The following is a 17,782-nucleotide window of genomic DNA, read 5'->3' as shown; positions in this document are numbered from 1 at the left end:
CCTATATACAGGTCAGGAAGCAACAGTTAAAACTGCACATGGAAAAACAGACTGGTTCCAAATAGGAAAAGGAGTACATAAAGGCTGTTTATTGCCACCCTGCTTATTTAATGTATATGCAGAGTACATCATGAGAAACACTGGGCTAGAGGAAGCACAAGCTGGAATCAAGATTCCTAGGAGAAATGCCAATAACCTCAGATGTGCAGATGACATTACCCTTATGGCAGAAAGTGAAGAAGAACTAAAGAGCCTCATGAGGAAAGTGAAACAGGAGAGTGAAAAAGTTGCCTTAAAGCTCAACATTCAGAAAACAAAGATCATGGCATCTGGTCCCATCACTTCATGGCAAATAGATGGGGAAACAGTGGCTGAGTTTATTTTTGGGGCTCCAAAATAACTAGAGATGGTGACTGCGACCATGAAATTAAAAGACGCATACTCCTTGGGAGTAAAGTTATGACCAACCTAGACAGCATATTAAAAAAGCAGAGACGTTACTTTGCCAACAAAGGTCTATCTAGTCAAGGCTTTGGCTTTTCCAGTAGTCATGTATGGATGTGAGAGTTGGACCATAAAGAAAGTTGAGCACCAAAGAATTGATGCTTTTGAACTGTGGTGTTGGAGAAGACTCTTGGACTTGAAAAAGAGAGTATCCCTTATTGGAGATTTGGAGAGTCCCTTGGACTGCAAGGAGGTCTACCCAGTTCATCCTAAAGGAGATCAGTCCTGAGTATTCCTTGGAAGGACTGATGTTGAAGGTGAAACTCTAATACTTTGGCCACCTGATGCAAAGTGCTGACTCATATGAATAGACCCTGATGATGGGAAAGATTGAAGGTGAGAGGAGAAGGGGATGACAGAGGATAAGATGGTTGGATGGCATTACTGATTTTATGGACATGAGTTTGGGTAAACTCTGGGAGTTGGTGATGGACAGGGAGGCCTAGCGTCCTGTGGTCCATGGGGTTGCACATATTCAGACACAACTGAGTGACTGAACTGAACTGAACTCAAAGTAATAGAAGCAATTAATTGCTTGAAATTGTGGTCCTGATACTAAGGTAGTACTACTGATTCTACTAAATTGTGTAACTCACTTTCAGGACTTTTGTTTGTAAAGTATGAGTAGTGGCTCTTGCACAAAGATTCTTGACACTATAATCCATTTAGTGTTTGTTCCATTTTCCTGGCCAAGTGAGACCTGAAGGAAGATTCATAGTGAGGTAAGAAGGTATGGCCATCAATTTAGGAGGTGGAGAGTGAAAAAGTTGGCTTAAAGCTCAGCATTCAGAAAACGAAGATCATGGCATCTGGTCCCATCACTTCATGGGAAATAGATGGGGAAACAGTGGAAACAGTGTCAGACTTTATTTTTTGGGCTCCAAAATCACTGTGTATGGTGATTACAGCCATGAAACTAAAAGATGCTTGCTCCTTGGAAGGCAAATTATGATCAACCTAGACAGCATATTAAAAATCAGAGACATTACTTTGGCAACAAAGGTCCATCTACTCAAGGCTATGGTTTTTCCTGTGGTCATGTATGGATGTGAGAGTTGGACTGTGAAGAAGGCTGAGAGCTGAAGAATTGATGCTTTTGAACTGTGGTGTTGGAGAAGACTCAGATCCAACCAGTCCATTCTGAAAGAGATCAGTCCTGGGATTTCTTTGGAAGGAATGATGCAGAGGCTGAAACTCCAGTACTCTGGCCACCTCATGCGAAGAGTTGACTCATTGGAAAAGACTCTGCTGCTGGGAGGGATTGGGGGCAGGAGGAGAAGGGGACGACAGAGGATGGGATGGCTGGATGGCATCACTGACTCGATGGACGTGAGGCTGGGTGAACTCCGGGAGTTGGTGATGGACAGGGAGTCCTGGTGTGCTGCAATTCATGGGGTCACGAAGAGTCAGACACGACTGAGTGACTGAACTGAACTGAACAGATGTAACACGAACTTCCAGAGCTCTCTAAAAGGCATAAAGTGTTATATTTTGCCAACATGTTTGTGTATCTTAAATTTTATATTTTGTTCAGTGATGACTATTATGGTCAAAGGCAAGATGATGCTGGGTGAAGATGTTCCAGAGTCTCAAAAAAGGGTGATATTTGTTTTTAACTGTCATGGATAGAGGTGAAGGCAGCAACATTGGTCTCATATGTTGCCAGGGAACAGAATGGAGGTGATGAGATTTAGGTCAATCACATACTCTTCTCTCTGTCTATAGGTGTGTGTCAGGGGCTCATGTCTACAGTTATGTGTTGTATCTTCATCCAGGGCAGTATACTCTGATGGTTAGACTGAACTATGTAGTAGTATAAGAATCAATTACTTATGCCAGGTACCATGGTACAAGGTATGAATGAAAGTACATTTAGTAAATGAAAAACATAGGTATTTAGAAATGGTATTAGAGTTGTAGACAAATGAGAGAAAAATAGAGAGACTGTTGAGGCAAGACTCCTACAGAGGTAAATCTTCAGGGAATTCACTACAGTTCACACTGTTAACTCTGACTTTGCACGGTGAGAATCTTATTTTGTTTCCAGTGTGCTCAGAGTTGATTAGGATCTGTAGGATTGATGCTATTAAAACCAAAGAAATTGATGTATAATCCAAATACCAATTTATTCACTTTTAATGAAGATTAATTGTCAAGCAGGGTAGAACACTTCACATCAGTTGTTAGCCAATTTCCTCCCCGTAACAAAGTTTGTATGGGAAAGTAATTAACATCAGATTATATCTTAAAGTATGGAGTTAGAGCATGGGGAATTGGTGACTATTTTAATGGCTAATGGCACAAATTCGGAGAAGGCAATGGCACCCCACTCCAGTACTCTTGCCTGGAAAATCCCATGGACAGAGGAGCCTGGTAGGCTGCAGTCCATGGGGTCGCTAAGAGTCGGACACGACTGAGCGACTTCACTTCCACTTTTCCCTTTCAGGCATGGGAGAAGGAAATGGCAACCCACTCCAGTGTTCTTGCCTGGAGACTCCCAGGGACAGGGGAACCTCATGGGCTGCCGTCTCTGGGGTCGCACAGAGTCGGACACGACTGAAGCGACTTAGTAGCAGCAGCAGCATCAATAGCACAAATTAGAATGACCCATTGCCTCTATCACATTGTAGAAGGCCCTGCCAAATTATCTACTGGTCACCATCCCCTCTCAGACTCTGGAGAGTTTACTGATGTCCTATGGGTCTTTAATTGCTACCCCCATATACTAGAGCCCATGAAAACCATTTTCTTGTTAACAATTCCTTCTTCAAACATTGAAATATCAAAAACTGCAGTCTTCATCTTTGAGTAGTATACATGCCACTTGTTCTCTATAGATTTTAAATAGTTTCACTCTCAGAGAAATTCACTTAGGTATATGACTCATCCATGTAACTGTGTTTATGCTAAGTAATTAACTCATTCTAATTTAAGAGGATGATGTCACTATAACAACATGTTGAAGTGCTAAACAAAATGGTCACTAGCTAGTAGGCAGTAAAGAACAGACCCAGCATCCTATTCATATGCTCAGTCTGGCTGTTGGACTCTGTCATATAGAGTAGAAGAGGCCCCTGATCGGGAATTTCTCAACAAGTGGCTTCTAGAAGTAGGAGGTGAACTGAACTTCATAGCCCAAGTTTAATTATCGGTTCTGAGAGGCTATGAAATCTGGGGAAGAAGGTAATTTTGATGCAGAGGGAAAGTGTTCTGCATAAAATAAAGTTTGTGTGTGCTAAGTTGCTTCAGTCGTCTCTGACTCTGACCCCATAGACTGTAGTCCGCCAGGCTCCTCTGTCCATCTAATCTTCCATGCGAGAATACTGCAGTGGGTAGCCTTTTCCTACTCCAGGGGATCTTCCCTACCCAAGGATCAAACCCTCATCTCACGTCTCCTGCATTGACAGGTGGGTTCTTTACCACTCGTGCCACCTGGGAAGTCTGCATTAAGTAAAGTGACTTTTTTATATGTAAAAAGTATACTTACATAAAGAAGACACAATGATAAGTTGTTGTTGTCATTGTTGCTAAGTCTTGTCCAATGCTTTGCGATCCCCTAGACTTTAGCCCACTAGATTCCTCTGTCCATGGGATTTCCCAGGAAAGAACACTGGAGTGGGTTGCCATTTCATTCTCCAGGGGATCTTCCTGTCCCAGGGGTTGAACCCATGTTTCCTATTTGGCAGGCAGATTCTTTATCACTGAGCCATCTGGGAAGCCCATGAAAATTGTGGCACTAAGATACAGAAAGATTGGTGGTTAAGTCAATTGCATGCTCCTATCAACATACCAGGACCACACTGGAGTCAGTAAGGAAAGTGACTGGAGGCCATTGGGTTAGTCCTTTATGACAGAACTGGTGGCACTAGATTAGGATACCTGCAGATAATGCCAGAGTCACTTAAATTTCAAATAGAGCTACCTGTTAGAGACTCTCATACAATCCTAGTATACTAGTGGGAATTTCTCGGCACAATGGAAATATGTGCATTCAGGTCTTGTTGTGATAGGCAGTGAAGTGGATATAGTGAGCTATTGATAAGAATGACTCCTTGTAAATACAAATAAAAACTGGCAAACACTAATTGGTTAGTGAGGCACTGATGGGTGGAATGATCTGTTAGTGTATAGGCTAAGACTAATAAGGTCCTAGCTGGGCTTAGGTGTTGTCAAAGCATAATTTTCTAGGGCAAACTACAGTGGTGCTTCAGGTTCTGAGCAGCCTTCGTGGCTACTAGGAAATACTGATTTACTGATTTTACTTCAGGGAATCCGTTATGGGGACGTACTTCAGCATCAAGAAGCAGGGAACTAAGACAGATCATTACCAGGAAACACCAATTATCCCTGCATAGTCTTAACATTTTAGGGATTTTTTCCTTTTCAGCATAGCCTTACTTTTGCTCAGAAGCATTAGGCATCTATACACAGAATGGAGATATGCCAAAAGCATAGCACAAGCAAGCATACCCCCATTTCGTGATTTTCTGTACATATGGTATTGATGTATATACCCTATGATTTTAAACATGAGATGGTTCAGAAAATTGTCTGCCATTAATTGCACTTTAAGATCCTAAACTAGGTAAATGTGACCTGAGGTGATCTATAGGGGTAGAGCTAAGCATCAATGGGCAGAGATCCTAGACGGTGACCATGCTGAGGACTGTAGAGTCTGAAGCTACTGAAGGGCCTAATTCTCAGTCTTCAGTGGAGGTTTAGTCAGCCAGGTCCGTATTTAAGGCAGCAAGGACATGTTTCAGACATAGTCATTATGATCCCCCCAAATCTTATGAAATAGTTATCAGAGATCATTATCCTAGAGCATTTTGACTTGGCCATAAGACATACGGGAACCTGAAGTAGGTTTGGAGGAAAAGGGAGGAGGCTAGGGCTTGGCTAAAAACATGTACCTCCCTGAAGGGCTAATTCTCAAAGAAGTGGACACAAAGTTCCAAGCAGAGAGCTTGGACGTCCATACCATCTAGCTTGTCAATAGCAAAAGATCCAGGTGGTTGGGCAAGTAGAAGCATTTAAATAGTAATAAAATAAGTAATCATGAAATGGTGGAAGTGCTGTGGTTCCATGAAAGTTGTTTTAAGATAAACTTTAGTTAACACTTAGAACATGAATCGGCTTCTAGTAGAAAATGTTGATAGGTTATGGAAATGCAACTGGGACTTCAGTCAAGAGTCCTAAACCCACATACAGACCAATGAGAGTGAGGGTGTAGGCATAAAGACTTGGGCCAAACTCTCGACCTAGGTATCTATTACCCATTGATGAGGATGGAGTTTTCCAAGGCATTGCCAGGGTGGTTTCCATTGGGTCAGACTGGGCAGAGTTTTGCCTGTGGGCTTTCAGTACTCTTGGAAAATTAGTCCCTGCTGCAGAAAGTGCCTGGAAGTTGTTTTTATTATTGCTGGATCAGGTTTGGTGATGGGTCACCAAATGAACAAAATATGGTTGTTGAAATTCTCAGAAGCATGAATTTATGACTGTCTGTAAAGTGGTATCACAATTCCCCATCTGTATTTTAAACATTAATGTATGATATATATCAGTAAGTCTGGAGATGAGAAAGGTATGTTTACAATGTGATTTGTCTGGGCTCCTCTTACTGATGAGTTGGGTTATTCATCCTTGCTGGGTTTTGAGGACCTTTAGGAAGGCAATCTGTTGTGAACTGACCAGTGCGGCTGCAGTAGAGGCATGGCTGAACTTTTTACTGGCCAGCCATTTTGGCTGGAGTTAGAGGTGGCTGACTTCCTAGCAGTTGTATAGGGCCTTCCTTGCATGCTGGACCTCTGGGGTTGGATAAGGCTTGGTAGCGGATCTGAAGAGTCAACCCTGAGATCTGGATCTCTGACTATAGAAGCTCTGGCCAGTCACTAGGTTTATTGTCCAGCAGAATACACTGAGTGATAAGGTCTAGGAAATTGTCCATCAGATCTGGGCCACTAACTTCATCCTCAGTGGAATCTGCTGGCTCTTCTTGGAAATGATCACTCTGATTGGGTTCATCATATCTCAGATTCTGAGCAAGGAGTTGGAAAGTAGTTGAATCCATCTGAAATAAGTTGTCCTCTTTTTCAACCTTAGTATGCACCAGTGGGTTCATTTCCTGTTGGGTGGCCACACCAAATGACTGCTGGAATTCAAGAAGAAATTTATATTGCTTCAACAGAGCATTCTGGTAGGTGGTTCAGTTCAGTTCATTCACTCAGTTGTGTCCGACTCTTTGTGAAACAATGGACGGCAGCATGCTAGGCCTTCCTGTCTGTCACCAACTCCTGGAGTTTACTCAAACTCATGCCCATTGAGTCAGTGATGCCATCCAACCATCTCATCCTCTGTTGTCCCCTTCTCCTCCTGCCCTCAGTCTTTCCCAGTATCAGAGTCTTTTCAAATGAGTCAGCTCTCTGCATCAGGTGGCTTTTCAGCTTCAGCATCAGTCCTTCCAATGAATATTAAGGATTGATTTCCTGTAGGATGGACTGGTTGGACCTCCTTGCAGTCCAAGGGACTCTCAAGAGTCTTCTCCAAAACCACAGTTCAAAAGCATCAATTTTTTGGTGCTCAGCTTTCTTTATATTCCAACTCTCACATAGATACATGACTAGTGGAAAAATCATAGCCTTGACTAGATGGATTTTGTTGGCAAAGTAATGTCTCTGCTTTTCAATATGCTGTCTAGGTTGGTCATAATTTTTCTTCCAAGAAGTAAGTGTCTTTTAATTTCATGGCTGCAGTCACCATCTGCAGTGATTTTGGAGTCACCCAAAAAAGTTTGCCACCATTTCCACTCTTTCTCCATCTATTTGCCATGAAGTGATGGGACCGGATGCAATAACCTTTGATTTCTGAATGTTGAGCTTTAAGCCAACTTTTTTCACTCTCCTCTTTCACTTTCATCATAAGGCTCTTTAGTTCTTCTTCGCTTTCTGCCATAAGGGTGGTGTCATCTGTACATCTGAAGTCATTGATATTTCTCCCAGCAATCTTGATTCCAGCATGTGCTTCATCTAGCCGAGTTTCACATGATGTACTCTACATATAAGTTCAATAAGCAGGCTTACAATATACAGCCTTGACGTACTCCTTTTCCTATTTGGAACCAGTCTGTTGTTCCATGTCCAGTTCTAACTGTTGCTTCCTGACCTGCATACAAATTTCTCAAGAGGCAGATCAGGTAGTCTGGTATTCCCATCTCTTTCAGAATTGTCCAGAGTTTATTGTGATCCACACAGTCAAAGGCTTTGGCATAGTCAATAAAGCAGAAACAGATGTTTTTCTGGAACTCTCTTGCTTTTTCCATGATCCAGCAGATGCTGGCAATTTGATCTCTGGTTCCTCTGCCTTTTCTGAAACCAGCTTGAACATCTGGAAGTTCCTGGTTCACATATTATTGAAGCCTAGCTTGGAGCATTTTGAACATTACTTTACTAGCGTGTGAGATGTGTGCAATTGTGCTGTAGTTTGACAATTCTTTGGCATTTCCTTTCTTTGGAATTAGAATGAAAACTGACCTTTTCCAGTCCTGTGGCCACTGCTGAGTTTTCCAAATTTGCTGGCATATTGAGTGCAGCAATTTCACAGTATCATCTTTTAGGATTTGAAATAGCTCAAGTGGAATTCCATCACCTCCACTAACTTTGTTCCACTAGCTTTGTTCATAGTGATACTTTCTAAGGCCCACTTGACTTCACATTCCAGGATGTCTGGCCCTAAGTGAGTGATCACACCTTCGTGATTATCTGGGTCATGAAGAACTTTTTTGTAAGTTCTTCTGTGTATTCTTGCCACCTTTTATTAGTATCTCCTGCTCCTGTTAGGTTCTTACCATTTCTGTCTTTATTGAGCCAATTTTTGCATGAAATGTTCCCTTGGTATTTCTAATTTTCTTGAAGATATCTCTAGCTTTTCCACTCTATTATTTTCCTCTATTTTTTTTTAAAGATTTATTTTTTTTACTTTACAACATTGTATCAGTTTTGCCATACATTTACTTGAATCCACCATGGATGTACATGTGTTCCCCATCCTGAACCTCCGTCCCACTTCCGTCATCATCCCATCCTGCTGGGGCATCCCAGTGCACCAGCCCAGAGCAACCTGTATCATGCATTGAACCTGGACTGGTGATTCATTTCACATATGATAATCGACAGGTTTCAATGCCATTCTCCCATATCATCCCGCCCTCGCCCTCTCCCAGAGTCCAAAAGACTGTTCAATACATTTGTGTCTCTGTTGCTGTCTCGCATACAGGGTTATCGTTACCATCTTTCTAAATTCCATATATATGCGTTAGTATACTGTATTGGTGTTTTCATTTCTGGCTTACTTCACTCTGTATATTAGGCTCGTTTCATCCACCTCATTAGAACTGATTCAAATGTATTCTTTTTAATGGATGAGTAATATTCCATTGTGTATATGTACCACAGCTTTCTTATCCATTCATCTGCTAATGGACATCTAGGTTGCTTCCATGTCCTGGCTATTATAAACAGTGCTGCGATGAACAATGGGGTACATGTGTCTCTTTCAATTCCAGTTTCCTCGGTGTGTATGCCCAGCTGTGGGATTGCTGGGTCATATGGCAGTTCTATTTCCAGTTTTTTAAGGAATAGCCACACTGTTTTCCATAATGGCTGTACTAGTTTGTGTTTCCACCAACAGTGTAAGAGGGTTCCCTTTTCTCCACATTCTCTCCAGCATTTATTGCTTGTAGACTTCTGGATAGCAGCCATTCTGACTGGTGTGAAATGGTATTTGATTGTGGTTTTGATTTGCATTTCTCTGATAATGTGTGATGTTAAGCATCTTTCATGTGATGTTAGCCATCTGTATGTCTTTGGAGAAATGTCTGTTTAGTTCTTTGGCCCATTTTTTGATTGGGTCTTTTATTTTCCTGGAACTGAGCTGCAGGAGCTGCTCAAATATTTTTGAGATTAATTCTTTGTCCATTGCTTCGTTTGCTCTTATTTTCTCCCATTTTGAAGGCTGTCTTTTCACCTTGCATATAGTTTCCTTTGTTGTGCTCAGCTTTTAATTTTAATTAGGTCCCATTTGTTTATTTTTGCTTTTATTTCCAATATTCTGGGAGGTGGGTGATAGAGGACCCTGCTCTGGTTTATGTTGGAGGGTGTTTTCCCTATGTTTTCCTCTAGGAGTTTAATAGTTTCTGCTCTTACGTTTAGATCTTTAATCCATTTTGAGTTTATTTTTGTGTATGGTGTTAGAAAGTGTTCTAGTTTCATTCTTTTACAAGTTGTTGACTAGTTTTCACAGCACCATTTGTTACAGAGATTGTCTTTAATCCATTGTATATTCTTGCCTCCTTTGTCAAATATATGGTGTCCATAGGTGCATGGATTTATCCCTGGGCTTTCTATTTTGTTCCATTGACCTATATTTCTGTCTTTGTGCCAGTACCATACTGTCTTGATGACTGTGGCTTTGTAGTAGAGACTAAAGTCAGGCAGATTGATTCCTCCAGTTCCATTCTTCTTTCTCAGGATTGCTTTGGTTAAAAAGGTTTTTTTTTTGTATTTCCATACAAACTGTGAAATTATTTATTCTAGTTCTGTGAAAAATACCATTGGTAGATTGATACAGATTGCATTGAATCTATAGATTGCTTTGGGTACTATACTCATTTTCACTATATTGATTCTTCCAATTCATGAACATTGTATATTTCTCCATCTATTAGTGTCCGCTTTGATTTCTTTCACCAGTGTTTTATAGTTTTCTATATATAGGTCTTTTGTTTCTTTAGGTAGATAAAGTCCTAAGTATTTTATTCTTTTCGTTGCAATGGTGAATGGAAATGTTTCCTTAATTTCTCTGTTTTCTCACTGTTAGTGTTTAGGAATACAAGGGATTTACATGTGCTAATTTTATATCCTGAAAATTTACTAGATTCATTGATTGGCTCTAGTAATTTTCTGGTGGAAATTTTAGGGTTTTCTATGTAGAGGATCATGTCATCTGCAAACAGTGAGCGTTTTACTTCTTCTTTTCCATTCTCAGTTCAGTTCAGTTGAGGTCAGTCTCTCAGTCTTGTCCGACTCTTTGAACCCCATGAATTGCAGCACGCCAGGCCTCCCTGTCCATCACCAACTCCCGGAGTTCACTAGACTCATGTCCATCAAGTCAGTGATGCCATCCAGCCATCCCATCCTCTGTCGTCCCCTTCTCCTCCTGCCCCCAATCCCTCCCAACATCAGAGTCTTTTCCAATGAGTCAACTCTTCGCATGAGGTGGCCAAAGTACTGCAGTTTCAGCTTTAGCATCATTCCTTCCAAAGAATTCCCAGGACTGATCTCCTTCAGAATGGATTGGTTGGATCTGCTTGCAGTCCAAGGGACTCTCAAGAGTCTTCTCCAACACCACAGTTCAAAAGCATCAATTCTTTGGCGCTCAGCTTTCTTCACAGTCCAACTCTCACATCCATACATGACCACTGGAAAAACCATTGCCTTGACTAGACGGACCATTGTTGGCAATGTAATGTCTCTACTTTTCAATATGCTATCTAGGTTGGTCAAAACTTTTCTTCCAAGGAGTAAGGGTCTTTTAATTTCATGGATGCAATCACCATCTGCAGTGATTTTGGAACCCCCCAAAAATAAAGTCTGATACTGTTTCCACTGTTTCCCCATCTATTTCCCATGAAGTGATGGGACTGGATGCCATAATCTTCATTTTCTGAATGTTGAGCTTTAAGCCAACATTTTCACTCTCCTCTTTCACCTTCATCAAGAGGCTTTTTAGTTCCTCTTCACTTTCTGCCATAAGGGTGGTGTCATCTGCATATCTGAAGTTATTGATATTTCTCCCAAGAATCTTGATTCCAGCTTGTGCTTCTTCCAGCCCAGCTTTTCTCATGATGTACTCTGTATATAAGTTAAATAAGTGGGGTGACAATATACAGCCTTGACATACTCCTTTTCCTATTTGGAACCAGTCTGTTGTTTCATGTCCAGTTCTAACTGTTGCTTCCTGACCTGCATACAAATTTCTCAAGAGGCAGGTCAGGTGGTCTGGTATTCCCATCTCGTTCAGAATTGTCCAGAGTTTATTGTGATCCACACAGTCAAAGGCTTTGGCATAGTCAATAAAGCAGAAACAGATGTTTTCCTGGAACTCTCTTGCTTTTTCGATGATCCAGCAGATGTTGTCAATCTGGTCTCTGGTTCCTCTGCCTTTTCTAAAACCAGCTTGAACATCAGGAAGTTCACGGTTCATGTACTGCTGAAGCCTGGCTTGGAGAACTTTAAGCATTACTTTACTAGCATGTGAGATGAGTGCAATTGTGTGGTAGTTTGAGCATTATTTGGCATTACCTTTCTTTGGGATTGGAATGAAAACTGACCTTTACCAGTCCTGTGGCCATTGCTGAGTTTTCCAAATTTGCTGGCATATTGAGTGCAGCACTTTCACAGCATCATCTTTCAGGATTTGGAATAGCTCAACTGGAATTCCATCACCTCCACTAGCTTTGTTCATAGTGATGCTTTCTCAGGCCCACTTGACTTCACATTCCAGGATGTCTGGCTGTAGGTCAGTGATCACACCATCATGATTATCTGGGTCGTGAAGATCTTTTTTGTACAGTTCTTCTGTGTATTTTTGCCACCTCTTCTTAATATCTTCTGCTTCTGTTAGGTCCATACCATTTCTATTCTCGATTCCTTTTATTTATTTTTCTACTCTGACTGCTGTGGCCAAAACTTCCAAAACTATGTTGAACAGTAGTGGTGAGAGTGGGCACCCTTGTCTTCTTCCTGACTTTAGGGGAAATGCTTTCAGTGTTTCAACACTGAGCATGTTTGCTGAGGGTGTGTCATATATAGCTTTTATTATGTTGAGGTATGTTCCTTCTATTCCTGGTTTCTGGAGGATTTTTATCATAAATGGGTGTGGAATTTTGTCAAAAGCTTTCTCTGCATCTATTGAGATAATCATATGGTTTTAATTTTTCAGTTTGTTAATGTGGTGTATTATATTGATTGATTTACAGATATTGAATAATTCTTGCATCCCTGGGATAAAGCCCACTTGGTCATGATGTATGATCTTTTAATTATGTTATTGGATTCTGTTTTCTAGAATTTTGTTAAGGATTTTTGTATCTATGTTCATCAGTGATATTGGCCTGTAGTTTTCTTTTTTTTGTGGCATCTTTGCCAGGTTTTGGAATTAGGGTGATGGTGGCCTCATAGAATGAGTTTGCAAGTTGACCTTCTTCTAAAATTGTCTGGAAGAGTTTGAGTAGGATAAGTGTTAGCTCTTCTCTAAATGTTTTATAGAATTCAGCTGTGAACACGTCTGGTCCTGGGCTTTTGTTTGCTGGAAGATTTCTGATTACAGTTTCAATGTCCGTGCTTGTGATGTGTCTGTTAAGATTTTCTACTTCTTCCTGGTTCAATTTTGGAAAGTTGTACTTTTCTAAGAATTTGTCCATTTCTTCCAAGTTGTCATTTTATTGGCATATAGTTGCTGATAATAGTCTCTTATGATCCTTTGTATTTCTGTGTTGTCTGTTGTGATATCTCCATTTTCATTTTGTTGATTTGATTTTTCTCCCTTTGTTTCTTGATGAGTCTGGCTAATGGTTTGTCAATTTTATTTATCTTCTCAAAGAACCAGCTTTTGGCTTTGTTGATTTTTGCTATGGTCTCTTTTGTTTCTTTTGCATTTATTTCTGCCCTAATTTTAAGATTTCTTTCCTTCTATTAACCCTGGGGTTCTTCCTTTCTTCCTTTCTAGTTTCTTTAGGTGTAGATTTAGGTTATTTATTTGACTTTTTTAATGTTTCTTGAAGTATGCCTGTATTGCTATGAACCTTCCCCTTAGCACTGCTTTTACAGTGTCCCATAGGTTTTTTTAATTTCTTTTTTGATTTCTTCTGTGATTTGTTGGTTATTCAGCAGTGTGTTGTTCAGCCTCCATATGTGGGAATTTTTAGTAGTTTTTCTCCTGTAATTGAGACCTAATCTTACTCCCTTGTGGTCAGAAAAGATGCTTGGAATGACTTCAATTTTTTTTGAATTTACCAAGGCTAGAGTTATGGGCCAGGATGTGATCTATCCTGGAGAAGATTCCATATCCGCTTGAGAAAAAGGTGAAATTCATTGTTTTGGGGTGAAATGTCCTATAGATATCAATTATGTCTAACTGGTCTATTGTATCATTTAAAGTTTGTGTTTCCCTGTTAATTTTTTGTTTATTTGATCTATCCATAGGTGTGAGTGGGGTATTAAAGTCTCCCACTACTATTGTGTTATTGTTAATTTCCCCTTTCATACTTTTAAGCATTTGTCTTACATATTGTGATGCTCCTATGTTGGGTTTATATGTATTTATGGTTGTTGTATCTTCTTCTTGGATTGATCCTTTGATCATTATGTAGTGTCCATCTTTATCTCTTTTCACAGCCTTTGTTTATTAAAGTCCATTTTATCTGATATGAGTATCACTACTCCTGCTTTCTTTCAGTTCTCTATTTTCATGGAATATCTTTTTCCAGCCCTTCACTCTCAGTCTCTATGTGTCCCTTGTTTTGAGGTGGGTCTCTTGTAAACAACATATATAGGGGTCTTGTTTTTGCATCCATTCAGCCAGTCTTTGTCTTTTGGTTGGGGCATTCAACCCATTTACGTTTAAGGTAATTATTGATAAGTATGATCTCATTGTCATTTACTTTATTGTTTTGGGTTCAAGTTTATACACGCTTTTTGTGTTTCCTGTCTAGAGAAGATCCTTTGGCATTTGTTGGAGAGCTGGTTTGGTGGTGCTGAATTCTCTCAGCTTTTGCTTGTCTGTAAAGCTTTTGATTTCTCCTTCATACTTGAATGAGATCCTTGCTGGGTACAGTAATCTGGGCTGTAGTATATTTTTCTTTCATCACTTTAAGTATGTCCTGCCATTCCCTTCTGGTTTGAAGAGCTTCTATTGAAAGATCAGCTGTTATCCTTATGGACATCCTCTTGTGTGTTATTTGTTGTTTTCCCGTTGCTGCTTTTAATATTTGTTCTTTGTGTTTGATCTTTGTTAATTTGATTAATATATGTCTTGGGGTGTTTCACCTTGGGTTTATCCTGTTTGGTACTCTTTGAGTTTCTTGGACTTGGGTGATTATTTCCTTCCCCATTTAAGGATGTTTTCAACTATTATCCCCTCAAGTATTTTCTCATGGTCTTTCTTTTTGTCTTCTTCTTATGGGACTCCTATGATTCGAATGTTGGGGCATTTAACATTGTGCCAGAGGTCTCTGAGGTTGCCCTCATTTCTTTTAATTCTTTTTTCCTCTCTGATTCATTTATTTCTACCATTCTATCTTCTACCTCACTTATCCTACTTTCTGCCTCCATTATTCTACTGTTTGTTCCCTCAGAGTGTTTTTGATCACAATTTATTGCATTATTCATTATATCTTGACTCTTTTTTATTTCTTCTAGGTCCTTGTTAAACCTTTCTCTCATCTTCTTGATCCTTGTCAAGATTTTGGATCATTTTCACTCTCATTATTCAGAATTCTTCATCAGGTAAATTCCCTATCTCTTCCTCTTTTGTTTGGTTTGGTGGCCATTTCTTCTGTTCCTTTGCCTGCTGGGTATTTCTCTTCTTTTCATCGTGTTTATATTGCTGTGTTTCAGTGGCCTTTCTGTATTCTGGCAGTTGGTGTTCCTCTTTATTGTGGAGGTTCCTCACTGTTGGTGGGGTTGGACTGGTGGCTTGTCAGGGTTTCCTGGTTAGGCAAGCTTGTGTCAGTATCCTGGTGTGTGGAGCTGGATTTCTTCTCTCTGGAGTGCAATGAAGTGTCCAGTAATGAGTTTTGAGATGACAATGGATTTGATGTGACTTTGGGCAGCCTGTATATTGAGGCTCAAGGTTATGTTCCTGTACTGCTGGAGAATATGCATGGTGTTTCTTGCTCTGGAGCTTGTTGGCCCTTGGGTGGTGCTTGGTTTCAGTGTAGGTATGAAGGAGTTTGATGATCTCCTATCGATTAATGTTCCCTGGAATCAGGAGTTCTCTGGTGTTCTCAGGATTTGGACTTAAGCCTCCTGCTTCTGGTTTTCTGTCTTATTTTTACAGTAGCCTCAAGCCTTCTCTCTCTATACAGCACCAATGATAAAACATCTAGGTTAATGATGAAAGGTTTCTCCACAATGAGGGACACCCAGAGAGATACACAGGGTTACATGGAGAAGAGAAGAGGGAGGAGGGTGATAGAGGTGACCAGGAAGAGAAGATGGGGAATCAAAAGGGGAGAGAGCAAACTAGCCATTAATCACTTCCCTACGTGCTCTCCACAGTCTGGATTCCTCAGAGATGTTCACGGAGTTACACAGAGAAGAGAAGAGGGAGGAAGGAGACAGAAGTGGCCAGGAGGATAAAAGGGGGAATGAAAGGAGAGAGACAGATCCAGCCAGTAATCAGTTCCCTAAGTGTTCTCCACAGCCCACAGCACACAAAGAGATTCACTGAATTGGGTAGAGAAGAAAATGGGGAGGGGTGAGATAGAGGCGACCTGTTGGAGAAACAGGAGAGTCAAAAGGGGAATAGAGCAATCAGGCCAGTGATCTTGCTCCATAGTAAAAATGAGTACTGAAGATTGGGTTCTTAAAGGTACAAAGTTGATAACAAATACCAAAAAGCAAAGTTTAAAAATCTAGAGTAGAGATTCAGTTCAGTTCAGTTCAGTTCAATCACTCAGTCATGTCCGACTCTTTGGGACCCCATGAATTGCAGCACGCCAGGCCTCCCTGCCCATCACCAACTCCCGGAGTTCACTCAAACTCACCTTCATCGAGTCAGTGATGCCATCCAGTCATCTCATCCTCTGTTGTCCCCTTTTCCTCCTGCCCCCAATCCCTCCATGGAAGACTCTGATGGAAAAGCATCAGAGTCTTTTCCAATGAGTCAACTCTTCGCATGAGGTGGCCAAAGTACTGGAGTTTCAGCTTTAGCATCATTCCTTCCAAAGAACACCCAGGGCTGATCTCCTTTAGAATGGACTGGTTGGATCTCCTTGCAGTCCAAGGGACTCTCAAGAGTCTTCTCCAACACCACAGTTCAAAAGCATCAATTCTTTGACGCTCAGCTTTATTCACAGTTCAACTCTCACATCCATACATGACCACTGGAAAAACCACAGCCTTGACTAGACGGACCTTTGTTGGCAAAGTAATGTCTCTGCCTTTGAATATGCTATCTAGGTTGGTCATAACTTTCCTTCCAAGGAGTAAGCATCTTTTAATTTAATGGCTGCAGTCACCATCTGTAGTGATTTTGGAGTCCCCCAAAATAAAGAGGTTAGATTCTCAAAATTACAATATTAAAACAAAGTCACAAAAATTATAATATATATATACATATATATGAAGTTTGATTTAAAAATAGGGTCTTTCTTTTTTTTGGCAAGGCAATGGAGTATAAAAATGAAAATTAAAGGAGTAATGGGGACTTAAAATTTTAAAAAATAATAAAATATATTTTTTTAATTTACAAATGATAACAAAAATATATCTAAGACTTTCTCTGGAGCTGTTGTTGACAGTGTGGGGTCAGTTCATTTTCAGATAGTTCCTTGGTCCAGCTTGTACTTCCCAAGGGCTATAGGCCCCTTCCTATGTAGTTTGTGCTAACTACAGGGTTTTAATCTATTGCACCTGTCACTTCCAGAGACGTTCCCTCTTTTATTTTATATTCTTCTGTTTGCTGGACTCTTCAGTGTCTAATTTCCGCCCTGACAGAAGGGGCGCAGTGATGGTCACATTTTTTTAGGCTTGCTTGTTCAGTCATGTTTTGGGGAGGGAGGAACACTGCAAACAAATATCACTGGCATGTGCTCACAGTGATTCAGCCACACTGGGCTTGCCCCCACTCATGGCGTGTGTGCTTTCCCAGTATACACTGCTCAGACTCTAGGTTGCTCTGCTGGGAACTGTCTGATGTGGGCCCTGGTTTGCATGCACTTCCCAGGTCTAAGCTTCTCGGGTTCAGGTTCTCAGGTACTCCACAAGGGCTCAGCCTTGGTTGGGCCTGCGTTTTGTGTCCATCCCAGGTCCGAGCAGCTCAGGTGACCAGGAGCTTGGTGCACGTAGTCACCCCAGTTGAGAGCTGTGGTATCCCCTTCACTGTCCCAGCCTCTAGGTTTTCTGGATGTACAATGGGCATGCCTTCTCAGGTGTGCCATGTGTGTCTCTTCTGGGGAGCTGATCTCTGGCTGCCACCCTCCCGGCAGATGTCAACCATC

This window comes from Bos javanicus, chromosome X (genome assembly GCF_032452875.1).
Source record: "Bos javanicus breed banteng chromosome X, ARS-OSU_banteng_1.0, whole genome shotgun sequence".
Lineage (NCBI taxonomy): Eukaryota > Metazoa > Chordata > Mammalia > Artiodactyla > Bovidae > Bos > Bos javanicus.
This window is presented reverse-complemented; position numbering follows the sequence as displayed.